This window comes from Anopheles darlingi, chromosome 2, assembly GCF_943734745.1.
Source record: "Anopheles darlingi chromosome 2, idAnoDarlMG_H_01, whole genome shotgun sequence".
Taxonomy (NCBI): domain Eukaryota; kingdom Metazoa; phylum Arthropoda; class Insecta; order Diptera; family Culicidae; genus Anopheles; species Anopheles darlingi.
The window spans coordinates 60370313-60394282 of NC_064874.1; the positions used below are offsets into that span (position 1 = coordinate 60370313).

At 49.6% G+C, this 23970-nt stretch overlaps 1 protein-coding gene across 1 annotated transcript in view; it reads left to right on the forward strand.

The window, feature by feature from the left end:
* The window catches only part of LOC125959803 (serine-rich adhesin for platelets-like), a 72547-nt gene that overhangs the window by 17545 nt on the left and 31032 nt on the right, over positions 1-23970 (forward strand). Inside the window, exon 3 of the mRNA XM_049692747.1 lies at positions 19460-19606. The gene's annotated coding sequence lies outside the window, so the exon portion shown is untranslated. The remainder of the gene's footprint in view (positions 1-19459; positions 19607-23970) is intronic.

Here is a 23970-nt window from a genome sequence, read left to right on the forward strand (position 1 = left end):
TCGTTGGTTTGTTTCCTTTCTTTCGTCCTGTGCAATGCTCTGTAACAGGTATCCGGGGAGCAATATCCCTTACGAGAAATGGTGACAGTGGGAAGGTGATTATTGGGAAATCGATTTCCATCCTTCCTCCTTCCCACCCTGCCATTGGAATCAGCATCCGTTGCATTGATGGCTAATCCGATTTCCGTTTTTGGTTCAATCCGAATGGTTCGACTTGTGGGAACTCGGGGTTTGGCCTATTTTCAGACATTCATTTTTTGCTGTTGCTGTTGTTGTTTGCCTCAACGCCCAAACGGCTAATATGTAATCAAACGAGATGGGCGGATCTGGATCTGGAAGCAGCGATCTGTTTCTTCGCCTGAATGCATGCTACGTGTATGACCGGCCGGTCATCATTGGCGAGTCGTCAATTATTAGTGAATTAAAATGCCATCAAGCGGCATCATCGAATGTTTTGGGAAGTGGTTCTGACTTGCTCCTTGTGCCCTCTTTCTGCGGTCAACCGAATTCGTCCGTAGATCATTTGCCCTCTGCGGACCACCCCAAAACCATCGTACTGAAGAGGTCCAAATGCGTTAAAGCTGATTAGCTTGGAGAAGGGGCAAAACAGGGGATTTCATAAATTTTTAATTTAATTTTCGCCGCGATGCGTGACGCTAACGATGCGCTTTACACAACAAGAGGGGGAAAAACAGTACAAAAAGTAACGCAAAGCATTAAATGTATCGTTTTTCATGTGAACGACCATAATGCCGGTGAACATCGTTTCAATACGCGTGGCATTAAAACTCACACGCATAAAGATGACAATCTTTTGGCATCAACACGAAATTCCGCCATTGGCAAGAGACGCATCTTCAGCGCCTGCAGCCAAACAATCGTTCCCGTTCCCGTGCGAGTTCACGAAAACTCATTACTTCTATTTCATCATTTAATCCGAAAAAACGAAAACATTGTTTTAATGGCGGAACCGCGTTTGCTTCACCTCGCCGGTGGTTATGTAAGCACTGGTTGCGCCGCTCGTGCATACACTGGCGGTCGGATTGATAACGCTGCTGTTGCTTTTTTTTGCCGGAAATACCTCGGTGGATACCGTATGCTAGGTTATCCCTTCAAATGTTTCACGTACGGTACGAAGTGACGTCGTTCTTCATCGTTCATCAGTTCGTGAGCGTCATTACTAGCGAGTATCTTGCCAAACACGGTCGTGTATCGTTTTTAATAATATTCTTGCAGGGAAAAGCACATTACTAGCGAAGTGGCGCGCCACTCGCAAGACACCTTTCGACACCTTTTTTCAACGGAGGCGGCGACGGGAGATACCGGAGTAGTGGCCCCTGCCAGCGATGGTGCTGCTGCTGTACAGTTGCTTTCAATTTGGTACCGCGGTTCGAGATAATGACGGAAGGCAACACATGATTGACCGTAATAATGACGACCGTGATGATCATGCTGAGATGGTGAAGGCTCTGTGTGTAGTATATACAGGACGCTGCTGCTGCTGCTGCTGCTGTTGGTGCAGCGCGTACTTGCAACCGTCCGGGTTTTTCCAGAAACGGTCCAGGGAGCTCTGGAAGAGCGCTGCGGCTCGTGCATCATACGCTCAATTACGTCCTTGGCATGCCACTAGCCTCTCCCGCTACACACGAACAGCAAAGAGAAACCTCTAACAACACACCACACACACGCACACACACGCACGCATGCACACATACAAACACGTGCAGACATTGAATTTCTTCGATCTTCGATCCGTGCAACCCCGGGGTGGATGGTGTGGGCTGTGGCGTGTGGCGTTGCCGCACCATTTGCGCACCAACATAAATCCAATCTGGCACCATCATGATGGACGCCGGTGGGGCCGTTGCAACGGCGGGTCTGTTACTGTTGAGTGTTTGAATTTGGGTTTTGGGCCTGGCTTCTTCGCCTGCGGTGTCCGCAGCACCGGGAAATCGGTGGCTAGCGCAAAAAAGGCGAAGAGCGTAATGAAGATGAAGTCGACGACGCTGAACAACGGTAGCCGGGTATCGGGTAGCACAGACGCGGTCTATCGGTTTCTGTAATTGAATGATCCGATGGGGTTTTAATCGATCTTCAGCTACTGCAGCAAATTTCACTAACTGATCGCAAATGATTCCCGCTGGTGATCGGAGATACACTCGATTACTCGTGGAGACATGATTAGTGGTGTAATATTTGTTACTAAAATAGTATTTCCCTTTGGCAAAACGGTTATTGAGTTAAACTGTAAACAGTTTAGAGTTGGTTTTGTCAATTATCTACTTAACAACGGCTTAGTATCGTCTTAGAACCTCTCTAAATGACTTGAAATGTACTAGTCCAATCGAGTTGTTTACTGTCCAGAGTTCAATGCTCGAGTTAATCCACAAAAAGATAAGTTAATCCACATTCTTCCAAGTAAACCTCCCATTTTACGACTAAACTTAAACGAACCCGAGTCGGGCATCACGCATTCCATCCGATGAGCTAATGTACTGACAACAATGCCCCAGAAACAAAGTCTTCCCTTACGCCTTAAGTATGCAAACACAGCTGAAACCAAACAAAGAATCGTTCTTTCTCCGTAATGCAATGCCCGCGCATCGCATAAAGAACGTACTCGCTCGGGTAATCGTCGACCGTCGTTGTCGTAGCGGTTGCGGTACTTTCCAAACTTTTCCGGCCACTTTGTTCCGGCGTTCCCGAGAACGCGAAGGTGCGAAGGAGGCCTCGAGAAAATACAAATCACCATCCCGTGCATGCGTGCGTGCACGTACGCAAACAGCCAACAAATCACTGATAACAACGCGCCCTCGCAACCAACTAGACTATCGCCGCGGTTCCTCGTGCGAGGTTACACCTAAGATGCCTCGCACAGCGTTCTGGGGCAAGCAAATAGCAAGGGCGCGGCGTCGGCGGTTGTGGCTGAGAAATGGCTCCAATTATGACCCGCGACGCCGCGGTATGTTTATCCGCCCGTCGTCTAGTTGTTACAATTAATTTGAGCTTTCTGCAGGGTTCGTGGAGACCTGGTTAGACCTTTGGTGCCCACCATTTCTCGGGAGAACGCTCTTTGGAGTCTCGATTGTGCTGCGCAGCAGCTGAACGCACCGGAACGTCCAAACGGTGCCCTCTTCTAACACTCTGAACGATCCACAGGCGGTCGGTTGTGGCGATACAGAAGTAATTGAGGTCCAACGGAACCCCCGGTAATGATTCAACATCGAGTGTAATGAGACCGCCCTTAAGGTACGGTCGTCGTCGTCGTCGTCCCGAACGCCAAGAGGACGCGCGACTTCTCTCGATCGCCCAACCGGCCGACCAGACCGCCGGTTGGTCCGCGGTCAAACGATCGCGCAAATTATCATATTAACAGGAACGTACTCAGGGATGGGGACGACGGTGACCGGGGGTAACTACCTACGCCCTCGTTCTAGGGTCATCTCACCTCTCGCCGGCGTCGGTTTGGTTAAAGGGTTTCCTTCGGCGGTGGCGGCGTGCATTCTAGAAACCCGAAGAGACCGATGAAGGTGTGAAGTCACCGTGGCCTAACCAATGGCCTACGACTGACCGGGGGCCAGGGTTTGGGGTGTTACATTTCGATCGTTGCTGCTGCTGCTCCTTGGGGCCATATCTTCTGCAAAGGCATTCGAAGTGTGTTCGCTCGCGCACTCCATCTGCCAGATACAATCGGACAACGTACGGCATGTTAATAGGACTATCGAGGAGATAGTCAACGCTTCGGACTACGGAGAGGCCATCGAACCCTGTGCCGATGCCCGTGCCCTAGAAAATGTTCGTCCGGGAAACTCGAGAATATCGGTGTCCGGGCAATTCATTTTCGCCCCCGGGTACGCGTTATGTGGGTGAAATTGATATTATTGATGTGGCCATTTGTTGTCGTATCGGTTGTGTAATTACGCCTGGCATGGCGATGGATCTTCTAGCTTCTAGGAACGGGAACGTGCTCGGTGCGTCCCTTAGCGAACCTTCTAGATCCGATGCGAAGATCCGAGCATTCTCGCGCGTACTAGCGATACATAGCGGGACGCGTGATTGCAACCGTCGGTGATGTCCACAAACCGACCTATCTCGCCAATGTTATCTCCGTTGTTCTGAGTAAGGTTCTGACAACCGTAACTGACATGAGAGAGAGAGAGAGAGAGCCCTTCCATAAGAGAATTACAGTCGATAACATGTGTCCCGGCTGGTAGCACACCTTTGCCATTGAACCATCGAAGCCGGATGTGACACTATCGCGTGGTGGTGCTGGTGAGGTGGTGAGAGCAGCACGATCTCTCGTTCATCATCAAGACCATCACGCTCGCCAATCGCGCTCCATTAAGTGCAACCGGCTGTGCGCATTAACGTCCGCAGTACACGATCGATCGTCCACAGTGACCGTTAGAAGTGTTGTGTGTTCCCAGAAGCAGAGCAGAGCCGAGCGCGCGTTGAACAGGGGCACTCTAGTGTCCGCGAGCACACACTCTCTCTGGCAGAACCATGTGAACTGTAATGTTAATTGAACATTATTGATTTGCATCGCTCGAGAGGGGCGGGTGCGAAGTTCGTCACACACACCGAGGGTCCCTCTTGTCCAGCACAGGGGACTGCTGCTGCTGCTGCTGCTGCTCAGAACCTGTGACTAATGCGCGCGGCTCGGTTCTAGGGGGCACCTTTCGTTCTAGCTACTACAGAACTTCTCGGACTTGTAGGGTTTGGTTGAAATGGCTGAATCATTATCGTACTCCATCTCACCATCACACATCCATCTTTTCCTTCGCTTCGTACAGCACTTCTGTCGAATAACCTTGGCCATGAATAGATATTCTCCCGGGTTCAGACCAATCCTGATGCTGCTGCTGCTGCTGACGCGGTAATGCTGACCATGATGTTCACGCGCATGAGAATGTTTTATGATTGTAGCCACCACCTCCTCCTGCAGCCACCGATTTTACCGTCATCGTCGATTAGCATTGATGGCGAGGGGTTATTTTTAGACATTCCAACCACCGGGAAACACACCGGGGGGAGCTCCCCAGATACTGACACACACTCTCCCCTTTTGGATCTTGTGTCTTGTCGATCGAATGCATACCGAATCGTGCTGCATAGCCAATCGTCTATCGACTGTCTGCGGAGGGAAGGTACGATCGTCGATCGTTACACCAACTTCTTGCACCGTCATAGCCACGGCAGTCGCAATCGTCGGAGGTCATAACTCGCTTCTCACCGGCACTTCGCTACTTCTTATTGACCGTTGGAGAAGACCGTTTGAATTTCCTCGCTAGATCTAGCTCGTGGCATGAATTCTCATCGAGGGTCGTGGCCAGCATATCGTAGATCCCTCGCAGACGAAGTGCCGGAACACGACAATTAGCCAAAGAGTCTTTTAACGACTCTCCGACTCTAGAGATGGTTCCGACTGTGTTTTTTCGTTGTTGGAGCGACATTAAGTTAGACATTTTCGCATTCCATCACCTGGTTTACGCCCTCCGCCTCTGGAAGCATCTTTGTGGAAGTGCCAGAGTCTCACTCTTCCGGTGTTCCGGAGGAGGTGGTCCCGAAAAAAGACCCCAAAACCAGATCCAGCTCTGGCTCGGCTGCTAGAAAGGTGGTTCCGTGGTGATTGTGGTGTGCCATGGACTGGTCGGGTTGACGGTGAATTTGTAAGAACAGCACCGCTGTCGGTGGTGCCAGATGGGTCGTTTAGCGCTAAACGACAGACAGCTCGAGGGAACATTGGGAGCAGACATGAATAATGGCGGAGCGTTTGAACCAGATTTGCCAGACCAGCACCAGGGCCCAGTTGCTGCTGTGACCCAGTTGCTTTCGGACCACAATTCGGAAGGTGGTGTTGCCGTATCGGTGGACGAACGACATTGTGTGACAGCAGGAGGTGCTTGTGCTATCACCTTTCGTAGATCGCATCACTCTCGACGTGTCCCATTTCGTGGCCGCATAAGTCTTTGCATGAGTAAAGGGAGCTGGTCGAGTGGCATATTCACAATTCAGGTCAATTTAATTAAAAGAGATCTCCAGCTAGTAGACGCTTATGTGTGTGTGTGAGTTATGAAGTGGCAGACACCTACTTCTTCGCTTTACTGCAAGTGCTATTCTCCTTCTTCTCGACCGCAAGCAGCCGGCCCGTGGAAACACATAGTCCCAGCCATCGATCGCTCGATCGAAGCGATTGATGAGCTTTCCAAGAAATCCAAGGCTGGCAGACGGGAGAGTGCAACGGTGAGTCGCGAGACCGCGGGAACAGTGTGATGTATCATACCACGGATCATACACCCGGTCCGGTCGTCTTCGAGACTTCGCTGAGAGCTCGCGCCTCTCGCTATTCCCGACGCGTTCCGTTCGACGAAACTCATTTGCATAACTGGAGAAGATGAAAGTCCAAGTCCCGATGGTCCAAGAGGCCAATGTTTGGCTACACACACAGACACACACACAATGTTGCAAAGGAGTAGAGTGGAAGGCTTGATTGCAACAGATTGCGCCTCGTGTTTGTGGAATGGATTGTTTTCTTCTTTTAAAAAAAATGTGTGAAGACCCTCGGTGGGATTTGGGACGAACTCTACTTCAGCTCCTCAGGTGTTTCGCTTCGAGGCAGTCCGAGAGAGAGGACATAGAAAGATGGAAAGGGCCACAGACGCCCTCGGAATGTCCGGTAATTGATTTAGTTTAGGGAGATTAGTCTGCGGGGGCCTACTCCAGTCCAGTCCACCGATGGGACCTGTTGTGCAGTCCGGGACCGGGTCCGGTTTGCCAGTGGATCATAGTAAGGATCATTAGGAGGTGAGTGTCACTTCAATCCTACGCTCCGCTAACGGTTGATCTTAATACTAAAGTCCCGTAAGCCCCGTTGGTGATTGGAGTCCCAGATCAGACCAGACTCTCTACACTCCACTGGCAGCACCTTCCTCCAAGATCGAATTCAAGAGGAGACCCTTCAACTCCGGAGCCACGAGAGCGCTATTTTTGTCTTCTACATAATTATGCACCAAGGGAAGCCGCCTGCAGACAACGACGACCACGACGACGACGACGACGTCTCCCACTTCTTGGCCACTTGTGGTACCCCAACCCCGATCCCAAACACAAATACAACCTTCGGAAGCCCGGTTAATTGGAAGAAGACTCAAAATCGATCAAAATGCAAAACGCATCACCAACCCAAACCCACGCGCGCGCGACAATTATAAGTCGGCGCGAGATAGGAGAAGGCGAGGCACCGAACCACCATCGATCGATCGATCGATCAATTATGGAGGATGGCTCGCTTCGGAACGGGATGGCCTTGGTGTGCGACGATGACACTTTTATCGATTGGCCTATTCCTTCGCCTTCTCCTCGGCGCATTACCTCATTCGTTACTGTCGTCAACCTAGACCTCTCAGACTTTAGAGGGATTATGTTTTGTCGTTTGACAGCCCCCTCCCAGTGTCTGCGTGAACGTGAAATGTGTGAAACCCCGCAAATACGTCTCCGTAGCACCAGCAGTAGCACCTTCCACAACTCCAGATTGTGTATCATCCGGACATCTGACGGTACGCGTCAAGTACGTGATCGACGTACGCCGAAACTGCATTAAACACGCCTGAAAATGGTTTTCTGCGGTTCGTAAACCAAAAAACGTATTGCCAGAGGAAATTGCTCTTCATAAAACAGTTATAGCGCGCATTGGATAGACCGGAGGTGGAGCGATCGAAGATCATTCGACGGTTCTTGTGGCGTAGCGATACCGTTCCACGGACCACACGTACAGCTATCACTATCATCGTAAACCTTGTGGCCACAATGGTGCTCTGCAGGTGTATCGATGGACTGCCGGGCCTGAAATGAATGGGAGCTCTCGAAGCTCATCTTTTAATGGAATGGCGGCCGGTACCGCTTTTTTCGGTCCGCCCATTCAAGTGTCTCAACGCCGCGCGACCGCTTCAGCGTTCTCCTTGAGCTGTTCTTCCTTCTACAACTCGGAGCCCCAAAACAATACATCAATCGGCCCCCGGGGGCCGCGAGGAGATGAGTGTTTTACCATCGGTTTCATTTCATTTCGAAGTTCCGGACCTTGTGCGGTGAGCGGTTAAGCGGTCCCTCACCAAAAAGCCCGCCAGCCCGATCACTCCGATATGTGCGCTGATATGAGCGCTATTTTCGGTTGTTTTGGTCACGGTATTCTTGCTACCTCGCGCGCGCCCGCACTCTCTCGGACCATCTGGGTGGTTCCAGGCAAGGAAAAGATACAGTTAGCACTAGCGGACGCGATCGATCCGGACCGATCGATCGAGAAGCCGAACCGTAATCGATGTCGAGACGAAAAAAAAGGGGTCCACGGGCTCTAATTGATTGGCGTTCCATTGTTTCGGACACTGGAGCTGGAGGAACTGGATTTGGGTTAGATCACCTCACCTGTTGATTGCCTCGCTTATGCCCCCCGGGGGAAGGATGCACCAAACCCTGAGCTCTGAATTGCTGGCTTAGGATTGCTTGAACGTGACGTCAGCACAACGGAACGCGTTGTCGGGTAGGAGGTCTATTCGGATTCTAATCACGAATGCAAATCCGCTAGATGATTCCTACGGATAGTTCTCCAAGGTTCCGCTGGCAGAGTTGCGTAAGGTGCGTCGAGGTGCGTGGTCCGTCCGTAAGGTCGTGATCAGTGGATCGGTCGAGGTATTAAACAAGTCTTTCTGCATCCAACAAATAGGCGCCAGTCAGTAATCAGGATTAGTGGTATGATTTACTGATGGACAGCTTCATTCCATCTGTTATTCCCCCTCGGTAATGGACTGTTGCTTCTGGTGCTACTGCTGTAAGAACTCTTGAGAGGCGATAATTGCTAGCTGATCACCTTCGAAGGAGATTTACCTTTTTTGTTCTCGGCTGCTGCGCAACATGTTAATTGGCGGCTGCTTCTTTCTTTCACTCTCTTTATGTAGAAACGGAGTTCCTAACAAGGTCTTCCTTTCCTAAAAACGCTTTGGAACCGCAAACATGTTCTTGGAATGGATTCTAACCAGAATAGCGTCCCCTTGCAGAAGGTGATCTTCAACTTTCTACAGTCTCCTCCAAAAATAGAAACCCATTAGTGATGGTTCAGATCCGGAATGGTAACGTTGGCCTTCGCTCATCATTCGCTTGTCGTGAAGCGAAAATAATTCGCACAAAAGTGCTCGATCACCACTCGCGCTCATCTGCATCCTTGTGGCGCTAATGAGATGCAATCTGGAGAACATCAGCAACAGAAACTAGACCACCCACTGGTGGCAGTGCAATCGCTTTGGAGTGGCCGTTTCCGCTGTTGTTCCACACTTTGCCACCTTGCATGATGATCGCTACTCAAGTGTCGGTATGTCTGTCGGTCGGTGTGTGTATATTTGCCTTACTCTACTTTCGAATCACGAGCACGAACCGAGCTGGCCACGGTCAAGGTGGCCACCCCGTTCGCGTTCTAGCCTTGCTATAGGCGCAACTATGCGTTGGTTGTTTGTTTGTTTTGTGGATTCAATTTCGTGACCGTTTCCTCCATACAAAAGCGGCGACTTGATTCACGTTGGTGCTGGGCAGCCCGAAATAAAAAAAGAAGAAGAAGAAGCCGGGCCAAGTTCACGGGGCACCTCAACGTGGTCGTCACGCATCATCATGCTGGGCGTGCGAGAAGGCGTGCAGCGTCGTAGTAGGCCATCGGTCGTGGTACCGTTTCTGTTCTGTGTGTGTGTGTGTGTGTCTGTATGCGGCACATATCAGTAGGCTTGGGCGCTTTGTATGCTACTGGCGTCACTGCAGGTGCAGCATTGGCAGTAGGCGATGAGGTAGAGGTTGTTTGCTTAAGTCCACCCTACGATCATCCTACGGCGGACCTTCACCACATTTTGGGTCAATCCTAATGAGAAGCTCTCCTAATCGAGAAAGACGGGGACCAAACCACGGGGACCAGAAAGTCTTCTAGTGTTCCCGCACGAGGGGAAAGCGGAACAAATGGCTCCTAATGCATCAAAGCAGCAGGTTGAATGGCACATTAGCACACACACACACACCAACACACACACACACGCATACTCTGACCATAAGAGGCTCACAATTGATAAATGAATTGCTCGAAGTGCGTCACTTGATGTATCATTTCAACAGCTGCTCGATGAGATAGCTGACCATTAGCGATAGCGATCGATAGCGCTAGTCGGCAGCAATCGAGGTTCCGATCCGATAGCCAACACCACGGCACTCTCATCTATCTTCACTTTCGATATCATAATCGATCTCAACAGCGCAGTGTCCAGTACGCGGAAGGAGCTGCAAGAGCAAGTGCGTAAAAAGAGAAACAATTCATTCGGACAGGTTTCGCTAATTTGCTGCGGCGCTAGGTTGTATCATCCTCTCACGACGGGCCACTCCGGGGGCCCGGGATGTGGCTAAGTGGCTCCAACAACCGGCAGGGACTGCTCAACAGCTTCCGCTCTTTCACCTAGCGCCTAGTGTGTGTGTGTGTGTGTGTGTGTGTGTGTCTTTAAGCACACTCTCGCTACCACTTATACGCGACCTTACATCCGCCACCGATCACTCGGATGCAAGATCATCGGGGATCGGGGTCGCTAATGGCCAGCCAACCAACCAACGAGCTGAATGAATTGGTCTGTCATTGTCGCGAGTTTCGCGACGCGAATGGCTCGGCTGGCTGGAAATGGAAAGTGAAGATGCAAATTCCAATTAATCTGCTCTGTGCGTGCCTTCAATGCTTCCCTTGAAAACGAAAGAGCTGCGACGGACGCAAGTGACGAACTCCCCGTACTTCACCATCGTGTGTGTGCGCGATCAATTGGTCTATACCGAGGATCACCCCGTGGTGGGACGATGGAGTGGCCACTCTACTGGGAGCGGAGAGCCGGAAGCGTCGTCGAACAGCGCGACCATACAAATCGGAACCGGCGAAAGGCCGTGGACGTTCGCGGAAAACGCCGCGGCACCAAGGGAACCTTGTGCTGACGATTTCACCTGACGGCTACTTGGGCGAAGGCGAAGGGGTTCGTCAACTCACCCCGGGGGGTGGGTTTGTTGTCGATTGGTATTTGATCATCCTCTTCCTTTCTTTGCCTTTTCTATTGTGTGACGATCGCATGTATGCTGCCGCATACTTTATGGTCAGTTACGGTTCTGACACCGCACCGTACCGTTAAGCACTCCAAAGGGGGTTCCAATGATTGGCGGTGATGTATTAACCGTTTCTACTCAGGAGTATTTTAGACAAAAATTGGCCCAAAACGGCGGGATGCGTTCAAGTGGTGGTTATTTGATGCAAAAAAGAAATAACACATTTTTTTTTTCAATTCTTGTTTTGTCTGTAGTTACCGAAATGTTTTATAGTCTCTGCAGCATCTTCGTATAGTTCACTGACAAAGCAGCTGTATTTTTGACAGCTAGTTGGTTTATTTGATCTTAGTTCAATCATCAAATGATTTTTTTTCTTGTTTTAAAAGTCCTGCTAACACATACTGAGGGCTTTGGTTTGATATTTTAATCTCTTCACAGTGTTAATCACAGTTTATACAGTTGGCCTTACCTCGAACAGTGGGCATTATTCAAAATTGCAACCATTATTCGTTCGCTACGTTAAAAACATTTTATTGATGTTATTCTCCATAAAGCATTTTAAAGTTATTACTCCAACAAAACCATCGGACCAAAAACCAAAACCCAAAAAAAAATCTGGGCTTCTGACTAGCTTTTGATAGCAATGTTCTTGTGTATGTTTCCATAGTTGGCAGCCATGGCTGTGTTCTATGATTACCCATTACGTAACTGGACTTCTGGACTTCAACGGTGCAACTGAAAAGCCAAGCGGCCAGTGCCACTTCTTGTTAACTCGATTCCCAGAAAAAGCAACGCACCTTGTTTCTACGATAAGCCGCTATATTGTGCAATCCCCGGGCTCGGCACTGCTGCGAGAACTAACCAGCACACACCAAACTAGACACTCAATTTTGGCAATTAAGGAAATGGACATAACTGTCCCCAGTCGAGCGGGAGGTTAAACTGCCGCTCCGGAGTCAAAATTACGAAGCCCAAAAAACGGTAATTATTCGCCATTACCGGTGACGACGATGACGACCAAGATGATGACGACTTCGACAGCTAAACATCAAAAGCTGAGGTCCAGAGGATGTTGTAGAGAAATGATGGCAAAAATAGTTTACTTTTATTGCTCTCGGTTATGGACGAGGGCGCGTCACCAGCGGCAGCAAGCTCGAGCGGCTTACAGGCCGCTGCTTATTTGATTTTGAGCTGTTTCGTCACTCGAGGCGACATTGGCTAGCGGTCTAATGTGTTTTTCGGAGACACCGACACCGGTACCGTTACCTGTAATGCTGTTGCCGTTGCCGTTGATAATGATGCGGCGCTAGTTACGCATCCTGTTCGCGCTGTAATCACGCAAACTAATGGGCCGCGTGTTGTGTTCTGCCAGACAAGGGGTCTTAAGCAGTACAGCCGAGTTTCATCCGACGACGATGACATAGTGGGACAACATGATGGGACAACGGACTCATCTTCTCTCTTCGTGGAACAACAAACAGCATCCTCCCGATGGCGACATGTTTGCTGCAAATGACTTAATTCGCAAAAAAATATGATCACGATGGGAATCGAAAGTTTGGATGCCGGTTCGGTGCGCGCGCGCGGTTCGGTTTACTGTCCATCTAACAAGCCATTTGGCCTATCCGCGAAGAGGTGAAAGGAAGTCACCGGCCACCGGTTTTGAGGCGCGGCGAAGATGGAATGGTTTTCTGTTTTTCCGCGAACGCGCGAGATTTTCGCGACAGGTAGCGCGACATAACTCGATTGGCAGCAACATTGCCGGGCGAAGAAGAAATTCATTGCAGAAGCAACACGGCGACGACAACCTGTCGAAGTGTCGAAGTGAGTTGATACGTTGATGCTTTCCGGTCTCCGGTCATGAGCGGCCGCTCGAGGGAATGGAACGGCGTAATGCAGTGTCCGCTCAGACGGGCTAATGATTCATGAGCTTTCAGTGCGAGACTTCGGAATATGTCGATGTTATGTTTGGTGACAATGTTGTCGCGCGAAAGTGTCCCCATACCGCGCAGTCCGCGTCCATATCGCGCGAACGGCGCAAAGTTGTGAGCGAAGTTTGGAAGCGAAAGCCATCGGGCAGGAGGAGAAAGAGCAATCCATTTCTGGGTTAATTCCATCCGTGGATCAAGTTTCACTTGTACGTCACTTGAGCGGTGTTTGTCCTTACCAGCGAGAGGGCGCCACCGAATATCTGGTTTCGTTTGCTTCCGAACCACCTCAGTAGGCGCCATTTCTTGAACTTGGCAACGTGTGTGTGGAACGGGGGCCGAGTGTTTTGGAGCACCCCGAAGCCTTGCGATGCAGCGAAAAGCGAACTAGATAAGTCCTTTTTGGTACGCGAGGCACACATGGTCACCGCGGCCCAGTGACCTACCGACACACACCAATGGCCGAGTCGGTTGCGAGTTGGTGGTCCGCGTGTAATGTGGGGCGCTGCTCAATGTTGGAGCAGACTTCACTTACGTAGGATGGACTTAATCGTTCAGAGGCAGGCCTTTTGCCGTTGGCGGTCGCTGATTTTCGTATGCTCTGCCCTTATGTTGGTGTTCGCCAGTGGTGTGATTAGGTGGGTGAATGGTGTGGCGCCTATGGTTTGGCTTGCTGGAAGTTGCACAATGCTTCCGTCACTCGTCCGGATGACGCTATGTCTGGGAAGTTCTACCGCGAAGGCAATTCAGAACGGATGATGTCAGAAACGTTCCACACGTTTGTATGTGTATGTGTGTTTGTCTGTTTGGTCTGTTTGGCGTCGCCGGTTGGCTGTCGATATGTCGAGAGAATTCATAAGCGAGAGGTACGAAAAGGAGGACGACGCTCTTCTTCGATGGTGATGGAATCAAGACTTCACTTGCTGTTAAAATGGCGCTGAAGCGCATCCTCGGGATTCGCAGTCTGGGGGGTGACGGCAAATATTTGACAGCATTATGGCCATTCAGAGGAATTCTCTAATGACTTTAAACAAAGGAGTGTCAGTTGGTTCAATCAATCTCTTTCGCTTAGATGGAGTGTCTCAAGTCCATATTGCAATCACCGACTGTTGTTGGTTTCCTCGCGAAGGTAAATGGCATCTATTGAAGGTTTTGTTCAATTTGTGCTGTTTCAAATATTTGTTTGCAATCTAGCCAAATTCAACAGTTGACTTGATTAGCTAATGTGTTACCTTTTGATGATCGCTTCATAATCGTATCTAGATACATGCTTCATCTAACTAATGCGTTTCTTTAGGAGCAATAACAAATGACGGGTTTTATTTCGCAGTTTTTCGTTTACCTTTGATAAATGAATCATTCCGATTGTTTTTAGTTTGGAAAAAAAATATTTAAGAACAAAGAGATGGAATACCGGAGAGGGCTTAAATTACAACAGAACCGACTCCACCCCGGTTTAAAACATACTTGAAAGTGTTACAAAATGTATCATTGAAATGATCCTCGAATATTTTTATAATCTAATCTGGTCTGATATTTCTTGTTCCTGCGGTTCTGGTGGTTTTCAATGAAAGCTGAAACTGTCTTTATCCTCTTATATCCTAGCTTTGTTAATATCAAAACAAATATAGAAGTGTTAATACAGATAATAGATTGAATACATTAGGTGATAAGTAAACTATCGAAAACCTTGAGCACAAGTCCATAGTATCTGTTTTAAAAGAAATGACAAGTCATAGATCCTTTTATCTAGTTTATAATCATGTTTAATCATTATCAGGATGCAAGAGAAGTTTCTACTTAATCAAATGATTATATGAATATGAGTTTAGACGCGTGAGATACTCCAACTTGCTCTCGTTCAAATTGTTTAGCTGCACTGAACACTAAAAAATCTTGGTTTATCTCAAGAAGCGTTGAACAATTGCTGCACGTACATAAACCTTATAGTATAGATTGTAGATTAAGATTTTTCCATAAATATCAGGATTAAACACTATAAACACTACTACACTATTACAACAGAAAGCGTAACATTCCCATTTCTGCGATCAATTTGCCAAATTCACATCGTTACAACAACAACCACCGCAATCCCTCATAGATCTACCAAATGGCTCCATACCAGCTGCCGCTTAGCCCTTCATTATCTTGGGCTGTCGCCTGAGATCCCTCTACCACGTACAACAATCTCACACAATTCCCGATGCCGATGTTTAATCACACCTTTCACCGATCCCAAACACACACACACGCGCGCGCGCGTACACTCATTATCATCTCGTTGCGTTGCGTCGCATCGTTGGCAGATTTCACTTTTCAACCGTGCCTCTGTGTGTAGTGGACAGTTTTGCTTTTCTTTTCGATGCAATTTTAAGTAACAAAAAAAAAACCCCGCGATCCACGAGTAAAGCCCCGACCGCGGTACTCATCATCGCGCGCACACACACGCATTTCTGTCTATGGTGGTAGTGGGGATGGAAGGGAAGAGCAAAAATCCATAAATTACCGGACAATAATTCCATCAAGCAGCACGAGAAGGGAACCGGTGATCGTGCCACCGGTCGTCGTCGTCGTGCTGCCGATTGGATCATAAATCGTACATCAAACACTCCACGTGTGTGTGTCTCTCTTTCTGTATGTGTGCTTGCTCTTTGACCAGATTTACGTCCCGCGTGTTTTTATGATTGGTTTTGCCGGTAGGGCGCAGCGATCGTCAGCTTCATCCTCATCATCCTCATCATCATCCTCATCATCATCATCATCATCATCATCATCATCATCCGTTTCATCCCTTTCATCATCTCCCCCATCAACCTGCGGCCTAGAGTCCTCGTGGCATCAGCGGGCCTATCTCATTAAGTGATCGACACGACACAAACCGTTCTTTTCGGATGCAGCACGCCGTGGAATGCAGACGGTCCATCCTCGAATACCATTCGGCAGCGCCCCTTGCAACACCGCACCCTTTGCACACCTTGAGGAGGTTGTTGTGTTGTTTGCCGACGTGCGTTCAAGCTGCAGTCGCGGCCCTCTCCGGGTCCTCTCGCCCGTTTCGCTCCCGCGCTCACATCCCCTTTGCGGAGTGACCGATGAAGGATGGTGATGAACACATTAGAAATAATTATGAAGTTATTCAAACGGACGACGGTCGACGGAGAAGCGACAGGCGGACGTGCCATGAATTCAACGTGCGACAGCTCGGTCCCAGCAGTCCCGGCGGTTGCGGGAAGTGAAGGTTTTCTGCTTCCTTCAAGAGGAGGATGCTTCGTCTGCGGCAACGACGCGACTCGAGGCATTGCATTCCGTTTTCTAATGCCCAGGAAAAAAGGGGGGTACGCCATTTTGCACTCCGCACTTTCGCCGACACACTCCCCGTCCACTTATTCAATATTATGATGGCAAAACATATTTACATAATATCAGAGCGGCTCCCGGTCGTCGCGGCGTGATCGTCGTCGTCATCCAACCCTGCGGTGGATTGATCGATCGGGACAAACCGGAAGCCCCGCAAGTCTCGTTCATGCCGCACGGAATGCACGTTACGGTCGCTTGGGATCGAACGGCCAGTCGATCGGTGCGTGCTTTGATAACATCAATCGCTCTGGCAAACAGAGTGCTGACCGCTGGTGGTGGCTGGCAGAAACCGTTTAGTAATCATAACCGGTGTGACCACCAACCTTTTCAGTATCTCTTGGAATGATTATGAATCACGGTCTACACTGAACACAGAAAATTTACGTTACAATAACCAAGTTGTCATATTGCAACGTTCGTGCATAAAAATTTTGATGTCTGTTGAAACACTTGAAATAACGAAACGAAAATAGCTCAGTTTTGCTCAATTTTATATAGTTAATTACACAAAACATGGCTTTAAATACACAAAACAAACAATATTTCCGCAAAATGACTTGCATACCAATCACTGCATTGCATCAGAAACAGATGTAAACAAAACTTTGCTCAAATGCTTGTCAAAAAAAGTAGCTCATTTTTTTTGTCGTTGTGATAACAAATTTAGTTCGCTAGTGTAAAAACACACTAAGGGGTGGTCAGAAACCGTTTAGTAATCATAACCGGTGCGACCACCAACCCCTTCTCTCTCTCTCTCTCTTGGAATGATTATGAACTCCGGGCTACACTATAAGATGGAAGGAGTTCCGTGCCGTTCGCCATAAATTGAAAACCGCACCACAAGGTAGCATCGGCAGCCAACTCGAGGCCCCCGGTCCGGTCTAAGCAGGCCTTTGAAGACCACCGGCGTCGTCGCCCGGCGTACAGATCGAGGCGGTACTCCCCGCTGATGATGGAAATGATATTTGCACAAAATAGCGCCCAATGGTCGGAACATTGGACCTTCCTGCTCCTCGCTTTCGGCCTCAGCTCGACATTAGCTAATGCTGTTTATGTTTGGTGGCGATGGGTTGATGGGTTCTCTCCGTTCGCACGCGGCATCGTTTAAAGTAACTAAGTGCCATCGTTTAGTGTGTGTTCTAAGTGTGACAGAGGGAGCAGCCCCTCCCCCTTCCCTGTGCCGGAACCGGCATGTGAAGCGAATGCCAAACGAGCAGCTTCACCGACAGGAGGCTTGTCTTTGGCTGAAGTCGGAGAGGAGAAAGAGAGAAAAGACAAAACAATAGAAGCATCGCAGCGTTGTTGCATGCATTTTGACGCGATCACACGGACGCAGTGGCGTCAGCGTGTGCGCACACACCCACCTTCCTTCCCTTCCCGGGCAATGATCCCGGTTGTCGGCGGTTTTCGATTTTCGCGCTCGCGCCCGCGCCCTGGATCGTGTTCGAGCGTCTAGCGATCGCCTAGACTCACATTGACGCATGGGTGCCTGTCTGTCGCCTGTCTGTCGAGTCGAACGAGACGCGCAAGTTGCATTGTCTGCTGGTGCGGTCTCTGGAATCGACTGGGAAGTGCGGAAGTATTTGCGGCGAGCAAAGCGCAAGCGGGTTCGTCGCTTCACGCCGCACCAAGTCTTTTGTACGATCGTTGCAAGCGCTCGCGTGTGATTCGAGCCTTCTTGAAGGTCTTTTCACGCGGTTGATGTTCGTCGCTTCGTCGCAAAGGAACGAACCGCTCGAGCTGGAAATGGAGGCAGCTGGAAGTCGAAACCGAATCCAGCGCCATCGAGACATCAAGCTGGTCACCGCGCTGTTCCGGTGGGTGCTTTGTGCGCTTGAATTGAATTTCGATTTTTATAGGTCGGGAATGGTGGCCATTTTTTGAGGGTGGCAATGTGTGCGAGGGACAGGGTTTTAGAAAGTCCGGGGACCGAGCATTGGGTTCGATTCTATGCGCGCGATAATCCACTTTGCATTAGCGCCAATTTGGGCCAATTTCCAGCAGGAGGTAGGGACTGGATGCCGCAGTTTATCCAGTCCCATTCCCATGCTCTTTTCTCTCTCTCTGTTGCTCTCTGTCCCATTTTGTGGACCGGCCAGCGCGTATCACCGTTCACCGTGCGTTTATGCAACGCATTTTGCTTTCGACCGTTACACCGTCGTGGCTATCAACTGCCATGTTTATACCAAGTTTCATTACCGTTCGGCATTAGCAGCAGCAGCAGCAGCAGCAGTCACCGATAGCCACCGATAGACCATAAGCCAATGTTATTTCCGATTAAATCGCCAATAAGTTACGACAGCTGACCGGCGTCTACCCTCTATCCCGCTAATCGTGCAAAACAAACGCAAACCACGCAACGGTCCGCCGCTCCGTTCTGTCTTTCACGCTGCGTTCCCATCGTTAATCACTCGATTGAACTCTCGGTTTTCTCGATGTGCGCGCGCCCGCGCCCGCGCTGGAGAGAACGCTGGCCTCCGACCTCCGCTGGTTCGCGTGACGCTTACGTAACGTATTCCGAAACGGCGCAGCGCAGCGGGCTTGTGACCGTTGGTCTGTCCACCGAACCCAAAATGAAAGCGAAACCTTGCCGGGGGAGTGGAGGTGATTTGATTACGCCAGGGTAAGCCGAAGTCAGTCGAAAAGGGGAACGAGAGTCATCAGCTAGACCGTCGTAACCTGCCTTTGCGGCCTCGACTGAACTGGTTCTGACGCGACGCGTTATCGCGACGGTTCGCGACGCACAACCGACCGTGCACAGCCTTACCATGGGCCCAAGAAGGAACTGTGCAACCCTTTTGCTGTTTACACTCGGCCATAGTTGACAAAGTGGCCACTTCAAGACACTCGAGATACCGCACGTACGCACGAGATGAGATGCAGTTTGTGCGTGCGTGTATGCGCGCGCGCATGTTGCGCGATGTTTGGGATGGGCATGATTGCACATAATGGGCCTCGCATACGTTGCATCAGGTGGCCGCAGTGACTGCTACTGCTGCTGGTGACTCGAAGATTTAAGTAAATACTTTGACTAATGTTGTCCGTTCGCCATTTGGGCCTTTTTGCTTCTATTTTAGGACTGCGCGCACTCGTCTGTGTGTGTGTTTTGTAATCGCGGATTGCATCACCGGAGCATCGTTCAGCGACGTTGACACGGTTCCGGTTAAGGCGAATGACGTTGCGGCATCTCGAGGTCACCGAGACGGAGCAGTAGTAGTATGCAGGTAAGTTCGAGCGAAGCGCTCGATCTTCTCGATCATCCGTTGGACGACGAACTCCATATTGGTCACTTATAAGAATGAAATAGAAGAATCTCACCTCGATATCCAAAAGAACTCGACCCCGGTGAGTGTGTGTCTAGGTGACCAGACAAGGCCCATACCGTAATTAAACCCAGTTCGACCAGAGTAGATAACCGGTAATGGCCTCTAGACGACAGTCTGTTGGCGATCATTCGACGCCTACCTAGTGTCTGCGCTGCCCGAGGCAGGTACTGTACTCCGAGAGGTCGTAGTCTGGACGATTGAAATCCTTTTTTACTTTGGCTCAATCGCTGATCCTTCGTTGCTGGTGGTCGGCTGGAGAAGGTGTAGCCCTGAGATGCTCCTCCGGTGCGATAATACAGATATGTCTCCGGAACCGAGCTAGACAAAAAGGGACATTATCTCGGGTCATGGTGGTGGTCAAGGAAGTGATGGTTGGAATTTGGAGAATTTCAAATAATCTGATCCCTTCCTGGACCCTCGCTACTCACAGTTCTGTGGCACGTTCTGTTTGTCCGGTGCTAAGTGAGACATCACAACAACGATTCTCTTGTTTGTCCTACCCGCAGGTCCACGGCGGCCCTGTGTGCGTGTGTGTCCCAATTCTGCTCGGTACCTTCGCTGTTGCGCCAACCCCCTAGAAACGAAACGACACTTTACACCTGATTAATATTCATTCGAGCAAACACAGACCTAAACCATTCGACCGGTAAGCGAAGCCCCAAGCCCTGGTCCTCGTACCCCAGCTGGGATCACTGAACACTTGTATGCCCACAATGTTTCACGACATTCCACGCTTATGCTCGAAATGTGCAGTGATCGCAGCGGGGGTATAATCGGAATTTCGGCCCAGGTGCAACCACCCCTAGAATCTAGTCAACACGGGCTAGTCAAGATCAGTCACTCCAGACTACCTTGTGAAGGTGAATGGTTTTGAACCGACTGAGACGGTCACGACAACGCGGTACGCTGCACGTGCGAAGCACATTCTTTGGAGGAATGCTGTCACCGAAGCGCACTATACGGTGTTTCTACACGCGCAGACATTGGTTTTAGTTGTGGTAACGAAAAAAACAAACTCCTTTTTTGTACGACATACAACAAATTATTAGCAAAAGATTGACTTACATTTGTTTTTGATACAGTACAAGTATTACTATTATTATATTATTAAGCAAATATTTGATCAATGTTTATTTATAAATTCATACCTCAATAAGGTCCAAAGTGACCAGTTGAATTGACGAATAAATAATAGTAAATAATATACTCCAAAAACTATGCTCCATCACACTTAAAATAGTAAAGAGCCTACAGATAAAATTATTGTAGAGATCGGCATTGGAAACAAGGTTGTTAGAAAAATAATGTATAAAAACATGGTGGTGCTATTTTGATTTGGTGCACTGTATACATTCACCAATATTTTTAGCGTATGGATGCTTCGTTATGACATTAAAATTTCGATATCGAAACATGAATTCTCAACGTGTGTAGCAACACCGGTACATCGTTTATGCTAAACAAATCTCTCTGTAACGCATGGCATAGCGCATGGCATACGTAAAGCGATTGACCACAATAAATCTACCAAGCAATCCGGTCATTGTTATTGTTATGTTGGACATTTATGATGTTTTATGTTGGCATTGCGTGTGCTGCAACATTGATGGCTCTGACTGCTTCTAATGCGCGGTTCGGTTCGGTTGTGCGAAAGCGCGCGCACGCCTCATGAATCATTCAAGGCCACTTTACACTAAACGCCGGGTACTTAATTCTGTACCAAAAATGGTACAGCGACCTGCGTTGTACAGACCAGAGACCCGTCTGCTGATCGTGCAGTTTTTGCAGATCGCCCACGGGGCGGGAACGTGTTGATGTTTTCCCGCTTTGTCATCTCCGCCAAAAACTGAACATATTCCAATTAGCTTAAAATGGACCGGTTCTCTCTGTCTCTATCTCTCTCTCTCTCTCTCTTCTCTCCACGAATGTTGTGCGTGTTGTGCAAGCCATAAAACAATGTACACTGGACCAACAACACGAGCATAAAAACGTCCCAGAAAACGATGTCACACGATGACTCGCTCGATGCTCGGTTCTCAGAGGGAAAGACAGAGAGAGAGCCAGAGTGTGGCTCTCTCGACGGTGCCAACCTTCAGCGTCACCACGGCCGGTGACATTGTGCCACAAACAACATCGCGCTTCCCAACTTTTCCCACCGCGAAAGGCGCTCGCACGATGCTCCCAAAGTGCTGCTAACGAAATCAGCGTCACATCGTGATGATTAAAAGTGACCGCACCGAGCTAACCGTCATGAGCATTAATCATTGTCCCCGACCGCCGACCTGCATGGCCACGGTACAACCTGGTGCTACACATACCGGGCCGGCTGAGAGCAAGTGCGTCGCTCAACGCTAACGAACCAATTTCCCAAAATAAAAAGTTCGCACATGAGGTTCACGTGAGGTGGTACTCGAAGGTGGCAAAGGTCATACGCAGCAATAACAACAACGCAACATCACGATATACGTGTCAGTGTGTGGTCAAGATACGCATCTAAGTAACGACTTTTGGGGGATTTTTACCCGGGAGGGAGAGAACTTGGTTGGAGAAATGTGGGTTAAGGTGAGGTGCTTGGTACCGTTGCTGCATCGTGATGTTGCAAAACATTCCCAGGGCACTGTTGGCCCAATACTGGCCGTGTTGGGGCATAAATGCCACCCAAGTCGAGACCATCGGACGTAACAGATGTCCAAAAATAAGATCCTCGTCGGAAGGATGTGAAGGAATCCTTCTAAGGTCTCAAAAGGGGAACGGTATACCTTCCGGATATACCCGTTCCCCAGCGTGTAGTGACTTGGGAGTCTTCAGATCCATAAAGTCCATCCTTGAGATGGCAAGAAGTAGCTGAAGAGATCCTATTTCCATCACAAAAAATACAGACTTTTCCCATAACGCGCCAGGTTGGGTGTTCCAATGTGACGATAGACGATGCCACACACACGCATCACACAGCTGCACCGGATGGATCGCTGATCGATCGATCGACGCCGGTACTATGGGCTGGATCCCTCTCATCGCTGGAACGCTTTTTTTGCGCGGACGCAATTAGACGCCCCTCTTCCCAGTCCACGCCAGACTATCCAGTTCACTGCACGGTTGTTCCAGTTTTCTCCTGGGAAGTAGCGATCAGCAAACAGCTGAAACAGCTACTGCGCACCCCTTTCCATCATGTATCGATCGTCTCTCTATTGGGATCGGTTCGGTTATAGGTGCGGCGCAAATAAATCATCCTGCCAGATCAGCTGCCACATTCCATCAGGCGCTAAAGGCCCCCATAATGCACTGACATGGAGCGGGGGGACATAATGCGCAAAACCTGCCGACCGGACACTTCCTGCGGATGGGATGAGATGAGGAGGAGACCCCCTTCCTTGGGTGCGGCCGATCAGTAATTAGATCTTCGCGGTAGCGGTAGGTCCCCTGGTGTTACTCCTTCTCCATGAAGAAGAAGCTGTAAGAGACGATCGCTGAAGATGGCGCACCACTAGCGATCGCCGTGTGTCCGGTTACGGTTCCCAGAGTTTCTCCTTCCATAGCGGACACCTGTTACTGTCGAAGGTGAAGTATGAGTTGCAGTTCGAGCTGTGGTTGTTTTTTTTATTTTCGGAAGATCATGTTCGATGTGCCGAACTGCAAAACCTTCAGAGGCATCCATTTTGGTTCTCACAGACAGATCACGATCAAGATTTGTGTCAAGTCGGTAAATCTGCAAACCACAGCATGTGACTTATGGGTGTCTCCATCAAGAGACTGAAGTTTGCCGCCACCCTGTTCGGTCCACGAATGGACTACCGGACGTCCATGAAGATGAATCTCGCTCCTTGCCTCGGGCAAGGTACATTCCATCGAACCATGCTGCTGAGAGGTTGCACATCTCGCTTCCAAATCCAACACTCTAATCATAGCTGACGGACGGACCCTGCAGGTCTAACGATCCAACGACGCACCGAGTGGCGCCCCATGGACTCCGTTTTACCGAATTACGAGTACACAACATCGCGACGATGATTGATGTTTGGTTCGTGCTGTTGCTGCTGCTGCTGCAGGCGCCTCTCCGGACCCCAAACATGGACACGCAATAATTACCGACCTGTGCTGCTGCTGCTGCTGCTGTGACTGCAATGCGCCAGCGTACCGGTCGGTAGTACCTATACTGCTAGTAGCCCCGAACCGGCCACCGGAAAGGTCAGGTGGCAATTACAGGCGGCGGATGCCGTATGTGAGAACGGACCGTTACAAATTCTCTCCGATGGTCACTCGCT